Source organism: Ambystoma mexicanum, chromosome 3p (genome assembly GCF_040938575.1).
Source record: "Ambystoma mexicanum isolate Mex_15411 chromosome 3p, UKY_AmexF1_1, whole genome shotgun sequence".
NCBI classification, from domain to species: Eukaryota; Metazoa; Chordata; class Amphibia; order Caudata; family Ambystomatidae; genus Ambystoma; species Ambystoma mexicanum.
The window spans coordinates 1,096,358,665-1,096,367,667 of NC_090925.1; the positions used below are offsets into that span (position 1 = coordinate 1,096,358,665).

The window sequence follows — 9,003 nt, forward strand, 5'->3', positions numbered from 1 at the left end:
ACATGCATTGGTAAAGCCAACAGTTTGGCTTTTATGTCATTATGGGATCTGCATTTTCCAGGCAGTGCCATCATTTTACCACATTGCCATACGATGGCAAAGCTGGCACCTCTTGCTAGTTGCTGGGCATATTATGGAAGTACCTGGCAGATGCCTATCTAAGAGATACACAAGAGCCAACACGTGTGGCTTCTCCTGTGCTTTATAATAGGGCTTTGATGAATTGGGGAAGGAAGAGATGCAAGGGAACACATACTGCTTATAATACACCACCCATTTACACAAACATGACACAGAAGGCATACTTGTAACACTTATAGGGCATCATATATTCAAAGATCTATCATAATTATACACTGGACACAGAACACTCCCTTAAATAAATTGAGCAGTAAAACTGTGCCATGGTTACCTGTACAACGAGTGCATTTTGATGACTCGCTTCCGTCACAGTCCAGACTGGCAAGCTACATCCAGCAGGATGTCATTATATTGCGAATGAATATTCAGTTACCAAAACAGAATGCATCAACCTTCTAGAAAAAAAAAAAAACACTTCAAGTAACCAGCAGCTTAAAAAACAAAACTAGTGGGTGTGCCAGGCTTGCCAGAAGGGGTTTGGGGGGAGGGTGTGGGGGGGGGGGTTTGCACAGTACTCTACCCCTCATCCCCCATTGCTAGACTCGTGTGTATTTCTAGGCAGTCGGCGGCTGACTTGACTAATACATTTCCGATGACAGCAAGCTGCTCAGCACATGCATGGTATGTATTTAATCGAGGGCATAGAGGTAAACTATAATACACGCAAGCAAGAGTGTGAAAGGAAACGAGTGAATGGATATGTTTACGGGTCAGTATTACAGGCACTTCTGTGTTGTAACACATGTGGGTGATTTCCTGCTCTGGGCCTCGGAACGTGCACCTGCAGAATGCTTTCCAGTTAAAGCCGAGGCAGCATTTCGATGTCACAACACGTCCCTTTGAAAGGGCGAGGTTTCCAGTGGAAAGTGAATTCACGTGGCAACAAGTCATATTTAAGAAGGTATATGAATGACATGGAAAGGGGACTTTCCTCCTCACCAGAAGAGCCACTCTGGCCAATGTGCATGGGATTATTCCGGTCATTCCTGTAAATGCCACCAGGACTAGAACAATCTAATTGTTTTGACATGAGACTGGCAGGAGCTCATAGAAATGTATGGGGTGGTGAGAAAGGCTTGCCATGATTCTCAGATAGCTGCAGGACAGTTTAGACATGCCACTATAAACAGCAGACTGACGTGTAGCAAATCCTGCTGTGACCTCGAGGATGCTAGCTAACAATCCCACCACCTATCTATCCATATGTATTCCAGCAACCATATAAAGGATGAGAAATATAACGGACCGCTGTTTTTGTTTGCCACCAACTGTGCTCGCCGTCCTCATTCAGCAAGCCTAGATGGCTAACACGGACTGTCCACAAACAAAATAAACAACCAGTCACTGAGAAAATGTCTGCCTTGGGGAAACAAACACATATTGGTTACCCAATCAAATCATACTGACATCACTAACTGTGCACCCAATCAGGTACTGCTTGCACCACAAGACACTAGAGCAATACCTACAAATCAGTAAATGGGCATGTTCAGAGACATTTTACTCCAAAATATATCTCGAAGAGTAACTTGTTTGTTTTTAATACAAAATACATTAAAATATGTTACATAGCTTAACAGCTGTAGAACATATTTGTTCAAGCATCAAACAAATCAAATACATTGTTATTTCCATTAACATATGCCAGATGCCATTTTGGAAGTAATAATGGCTGACAAATTCAGCACACTATACAGATGCAGGTAAAGAGTGCAAAAGGGGTGTGGTATTGGGTCGAGATGGGTGAGAAGGGGCAGGAAATCATATAGATGTTGCTTAGAGATGGGCTTTAAATTTGTGGGACAGGTAGCCAAACAACACAAATCCATCCTCATATCTCATCTGCATTGGAAAGCATTAGAGAACCTCATTCAAAGCCCCTATTTGAAACTCTTATGTTAAAGCTCTTATTTCAATGACAATAGTTGTGGCTTAAAGGTAGCGCTTTCAGTGCCACCTAATGGCCAAAACTATAAAGGAATCCTCAGCTAGTCATAGAATCTCCATCAAGGCATAGATAAAGGTTGAAACGAATAGGGGAGCGGGCTGATCCTTGTGGGATGCCACACTTCAAGGGGTAGGATTTGGATAAATAGGGACCCAAAATAACTTGTTGAGAACTATGAGATAGGAAGGACTGGATCCATTTGAGATCAATACCAATGAAACAGAATGTATGCAGTCTGTCAATTATAATTTGGTGGTTAATGGTATAAAATGCTGCTAATAGATCTAATAAAATCGGGGCATTGTGTTGTCTGTATGCAGGCTCTCTCACAGGTGATCCAGGACAAAAAGAGACATTCATTTGGTGTTTCTTTGATTGTCTAAAACCCATTCGAGCGTTCTCAAGAATATATGAGTTTTCGATGAATTCCTAAATCTGGCTAACTACTATTCTTTCCATCTGTTTTGCTAGAAAAGGAAGACGAGACATTGGGTGGAAATTACTTAGATCAGTTGGATCTAATGTGTTTTCTCGAAAAAAGGGTTTAATCACAGAGCATTTCCAGATGTCTGGAAAGATACCAGAGGAAAGGGAATTATTAAACTCCTGAAGGATGGGTTCTATAAGTAGTGGATAGAGCTATTTCAATAGTATCGGATGTATTGGGTTCAAAGGGGATCCTGAGCATTCAACAGAGTGCAGCACAATTCTCAACTGGGACCTTTGCACAGTTTTTGAGTGAGTCAAAAGAGATGACTGATTTATGAGTAGATGTAGTAGGATGGCTGATGTTAAGGTTGCTTCTGATCATATCAATATCATTGATGAAGTGAGTCACTAGTTGTTCTACAAGTTCTTGTGAAGGAATTGGTGAAATAAGCATAATTGCTTTGGAAGTATTTGAAATGGTGTCATTATTTCCTTCTATTACAAAGCGATGTAGACATCCATTAGTCTGAAACACAGGAGGGTGGAGGAGGTATCAAAAATAAATAGCCCTGCTAACAACCCACAACTCTGCACAGAAACTAGGAGTGAGACCCCTAGCACACAACAATGCATGCCACTGGCAGGGATATGTGACAGAGGTGGCCCAAACTGAGGTGGTATGATACAATATGACCACTAGTCAACCCTACTATAAAACTCATCCCTCTGTTTACACCTCTCAAACTCTAAACTAAACACAACCATACTTCTACAGTACAACAAACTTCATGCACTTCACTACACTGCAACAATGAAATAAACCACACATAACCTCGCACAACAGCACACAACAACTACAGACCGAAGATTCACACCTATGCTCAGCGAATGGTGTAAACCGAACTGAAGCTGCCAACAGCACATCACAGCTCTCTTGGTCTTTCACACTCAGTTGGACTAACGCACACCACCACATCTTACCCTCTTGCTTTTCAGATCAACCAGAGTGACCCTGTGGTAATAATGCATGGTATAAATATTGTTTAAAATAGCATAACATATGTTGATGTTTCTTCAAGAATCTCCAGGATTCTTTTGTAGTAGTCTGTTCACTTCTTCTCTTTGCATTTCTTTCTTTGCGATGGTGAGCCTTTAGTTCAGGTGTAAAGCATTTCTTGGTTGACCTCTGTTGGTGCACGTGTTTGAACTATGAAAGGAGAGACAATTCATCAATTTGCTCATCAATTGTGGAGTTTAGCTTCAACAATGGTCCATTTGGTTCTGCATATGTAGCTGTTTTGGGAACCGTTATGGGAGTGTATTTAGAGATTTGGTTCCAGGCCCATGCAGTGGCAATTTGATTTGCATGTGAAGCTTCTTTTTGGCTTTGGTCTGTCCATGAAAATGTAATAAGATCACTAGGACAGAGATCTGATGTCCAAGCAATCATTTGATCTCAAGTATGACTAGCTTTATACGTTGGTTGGGATACTGAAGGTGAAAGACCCATTCCTTAGAGTGATTCAATTAAATGTATAGCTGATTTGTCTGTTCTTGATTAATTCCATATATTGAAATCACTCAGACCTACAAGCTTCTCGTTAATCATCAACAATTCTGCAAGAGTGTCTGCTAAATTGTTAACACAATTTAGTTTAGGGCCCGGACGCCCACAGGTTAGCCAGAAAGTTATTTTCCCTGTAAAGTCAAGATGTAGTTGAAAATATGGTGATTCTGATGAAGGAGTAGGGGCAAAAGGAATATGAAATAATTCCTGATTGGATTTAAATATCACAGCTAGTCCACATTCTTGTTTCTTGGTATGAGATTTAGACATATTTGTAGTTGGTCAGTGTGAAATCGGAAAGTATGACTGAATTACTGGCATAAATCCACATTTTCGTTAACATTAAGACTTCTAGGTCTTGTTGCAAGATTAAATCATGGATTAGAAATGTATCCTTTACGACCGATTGGGCATTGAGCAAAAGGCAATTTAAGACTTTTCTAAAGTTGTCAGCTGTGAGAGCATGCTGGTTTAGGCTGACATAGGCCCTCATTACGACCCTGGCGGAAATCGCGGTGCTAAATGCACCGCGGAGCACGGCGGAAAGCTGCCGATAGCGCCATGGAGGTTGGCGGATTTTCCGCCCCATGCCGACCTTGGCGGGGCGGTAAATCCCCATTCCCCATTTTACCCTTCCCCATTCCCATTTTTGCCCCATAGGGTATAATGGGAGTGGGGAAGGCGTTAATTGCGCCACCGCAAAATACGGTGGCGTAATTAACATCAAGGTCCCGTAGCGCCATGGATTTCTCCGCCCGGAAAAACCAGGCGGAAAACGTTCCATGGCGCTACGGGAACTCGTAGTAGGGCGGACGGGTCCGCCGCGAATAACGCTGGCGTAAACCCACTCCGCCAGGGTCGTAATGAGGGCCATAGTCTTAAGGGTTATTATGTTTTGCTAAAGAAATGGAGTGTTGTAGATTTAGGGATTTCAACTTGTGCACAGTGTCAGTTTCCAATAGGTAGTAAGAAGTAAAGTTTGACAGAATTGAGCAGATAGATGTGGTGCATTTATACAAAACAGGGACGTCCTGCTCAGTTTCAAGTAACTTTCCGTAGTCAGCGCAGACGGCCACAGACTGGTTTGCCCTAGGCGGCACGCTAGGCCTCTTTTTTAAATGAAAATGATGGAGCTAGAAAGAGGACTGTAGCCAATTTATGGCGAACAGAGATACGCGAGCAGGAAGTCAGCTTGGGTAAGTGTCAGCTGAGCGTGTATTTAATATAGTAGAGTGAGGCTTTGGATAAAAACACACAGATCTAAACAAAATTAAATTAGCACAGAGAGTAAAAGTATAAGTGTACACATACAGGATACATTGTACATTTTAGTGACACATGCCTTAACATGTGTCACTAAAATGTACAATTTTATATATATTACACAGCGTGAGGTAGCTGCCATGTAGTTATGGTTAAGTTGCTGAACCCATCGGAATAGCACTTATTGGGAGGCTTATAACTTTGGCCCCCCCTAGACGAATCCTCATGAAACTATGCAAAAAAAGTATATGGCCCCATCATATTGATTCTGCAAAGTTTGGTGAGGTTTTGTGATGGGGTGGGCAAAGTTATAGGGGGGTCCCAATATGTGTGGTTTTTCCCATAGACGCAAAGGAAACAATGTTTGCTCACGTCTACAGCCCAAACCACTGGATGGATTTTCACCAGATTTGCAGCAAGAGTAGCAGTTCAGTTCGAAAACCGTGTTTTTGTTAATTTGGTGTAAATCCGCCCAGTCATTTTTTTTCTACACGCCTACAAAATAGGTACAAAAAAAGTGTGATATCTGGGTTCGTTCCCCGGACTCACTTACCTGTTTGGTTCACCTACAGGCCTCCAATTGGTCCAGGGGACGGCGTGATGTCCGCAGACATCGGACACACCCAGTTATTGGATGATGAAAGCGTGAGGCGGGTCAGATTCTTGAAAACACCCGCCATGTTGGATTCAACATTGCACTTGCCAAACTAATGAAACAATCTCTGTGGAGGTGAGCGGTGATGATGATTGGAAGGGATATGACGTTAAAAATCCCCAAAAACAGTTGTTTTTTCAAATCCAACTTTCGCAAACAGTCTGGATATCCAGAACAGTCCAGTGGTGTTCCCGAACATCTATGATGTTCGGGATCATCTATGCCTATTACTGCATGAGAGGGTTGGTGAAAAGCAGTTTGGCGCCACTCAATGAAACTGCACACAATTTTGGAATATCATTCTAGACCTTACTCTGAATTGTTCTGCAAAGTGTGGTTATGTTTTGCTAACAGGGAACACAATTAGAGGCGGGTAACAAAATAATTTAAAGGCTTATACATGTGGTGCCATTTGACAAATCTGCACAAATGTTTGCAAAATGATTTTAGTACTAGATATTACTGTTTTTGCAATATTTGTTGGAATTTTGTCAAGAAGGAGCAACATTAGAGGGGGGGTTTTAACATTTTCAGATGGCTTATAACTTTGTTGCCATTTGACAGATGTGGACAAAAGCTTTCAGAAAGATTATAGACCCAACCTTGCGGTTAAAGTGTGCATGGCCACCCGGGACTGGATATGTGCTCAAGTTTTTCGAATTTGTGATAGGTTTGAATGGGAACATAAAATCTGCTCGTGGGTACAGGTTGAAGTGCTGGGTGGGATTGCAGCAAATATGCACAAAGAGGGTCAGCAAGAACTTGAAAACAGGGTTTTGCAAATTAGTCATGTTTTTTTATTTTTTTGAAAGTGTGAAAATGTAAGTACGTATCAAAGCGATATAACTTTGGTGTTTGGGCAATGGGCCTGCCGTCAGCAAGGAGAAATGTGTACTGTAATTTGCTTATTGGGCTATGCAGCATTGTCGAAGCAGTAGGTTTGATTGGGAATAAATATTCTGTTTACGGTTACATCCTGAAGTGGTTGAGTAGATTACAACACACTTGCATGACGAGCACTACCAAGGACCTAAAAAGCATGTTTTTGGAAATATGTCTTGTGTTTTATTTTTCCAAATTGTAAGAATGTAAGTAGAAAAACTAGTAATATACATTTGGTGTCTGGGAAATTGGCCTGGCCCACGGCAAACACAAATGTCTACTTTGATTTGCTCATTGGGGAATGTGGCATGGTCAAAGCCCATGCCCCATGGATTTGGAGCCTGGCCATGGCTGCAAGCCAAGAGCACTCGCCATTGGTTACATTATTAGGGTATAGTGCACTCTGGACCAGGATGCAGGGTAGGTACAATGAATAATAAATGTAGTTTGGTTTGGCTGGGGTCATGATGGAGGCTTATGCCGTAGGCAATTGAACAATGATGTCCATCCCCAGCATGCCCTGCTGATAACAACAGACATAGTTATGTTTTGCAAACATATGCTTCTTAAAGGAACTTAATAGTTTTTTTCATATATGTGAAAAGAGGAATTATTAATAACTTATATACAGCGATGTAACACCATGAAACATTTTCCCTTATACAAATCTGTTAAATTGACAGAAAAAAACTTTGTTTAAAGGATGTTATGGTTAAGATGCATCCCACCCTTGGGACTCCTCTGCTCCATTAGTTACCCAGTGGCGTCCCACCTAGGCATTCCCCTCCTGGGTACTCATGAGTACTTGCTCATCCATACTGCCCCCCCTATGTATTCACTTCTCTCACTGCTCAATTCATATGTGCATTTATAGGAACATTGTGTAAAAAATGTTGGGATAAATAAGGGAAATGTAAATGGGAAAGATTTGTAAAAGATTGTTAAGTGGCAATTGGTCTGTGGAAGCTTAATATGGTCATAGGGTTCTTTCATCACATTCTGCGGGCCGCCATGGAAAGGGAAGAGGGGCTCTGTACGGAGGCCTGCCTTCCCTTTCCATGGTGGCCATCTTGGAAAAGGATTTTCCTTCCTACAGCGGGTTGCCGTGCGCGTCCCGGTCTAGCAATAAAAGCCCTTTTCTTTTTAGAACCCAGGTTTACCGCTTTGGCAATCAAGGGTGCTAATGGCCTTCATCCCCCATTGCAGGGGCTGGAATGGGGGATAAGAGTCTGGAGCCGTGTTTCTCCGCCCTCTATTTGCTTGGGCCGATAACTTGGGCTGGCAGGCCGTTATCCCCTTTTTCAATACCTGGACACAAAATGGTAACAGAAATGTTGAAAAATCTAATTCAGTCTATGTACTTTACTGAGAAATGTAAAGTAGATGTGGTCTATAAGATTATTTTTGTTCTATTTGTTTAACTGTGAACGTTTTTTTTTGTTGTTTTTTTGATTTTGCAGGAGAGGTTAGAATGCAAGGTGTGGAGGAAAATGAGGGAAGAGACACAAAGCGCTAATATGAAGGGGCAGATGGTCAGGGAAAGATGTTGTGTGTGTGTTACATCTAAGGTAGGGGGCAGTGTTTCTCATGCTCCTTGATTACAGCTTTAAAAGTACTTTGAAATTGTTCCCCCCTGCAGAGTAGTGTGCTGCAGTATATAGAAAGGAGTGTTGTCTTCAAAAGATATGGATCAACAGCCTCTTTTATTGCTTGCAAGGTAGCTGATGGGTTTTTTGTGTCCCACGAAAGTAGGCTGTGTTTACAGTATTGATTGAGGAAGATGAGGTGGAGGAAGGCAGCCTACTATTTGCTCAAAAAGGAACAACCTTTCTGAGAGCATTACATGGTTGCATTTGGTGTGGCGGCGCATTAATGTGGTCCCGTTGGAGGACAGTCCAGGTAGTCCACGACTGAGTACAATAGTGCATTTCACTTCGGTAGCTTTAGCCTTTGGTACATTCCCAATAGTGGTAAAGAACTGCCACACCCAGGATTGTTTCTGAGTGCTACAAGTAGGCACTTCTTCTAACTCATCTTCCTGGTCCTCTTCATTGTCTTATGAAGTGCTGCGCTTCTTTTGTTGTATAGGTCCTCCAGCTGGTGGTGCTTGTGGTGGTG

The 9,003-nt window shown here is 42.1% G+C and overlaps 1 pseudogene; it reads right to left on the reverse strand.

Moving 5' to 3' along the window:
* Positions 1-270: 270 nt before the first annotated feature.
* On the reverse strand, positions 271-322 carry LOC138581613 (small nucleolar RNA SNORA17; annotated as a pseudogene).
* Between the last annotated feature and the right edge of the window lie 8,681 nt (positions 323-9,003).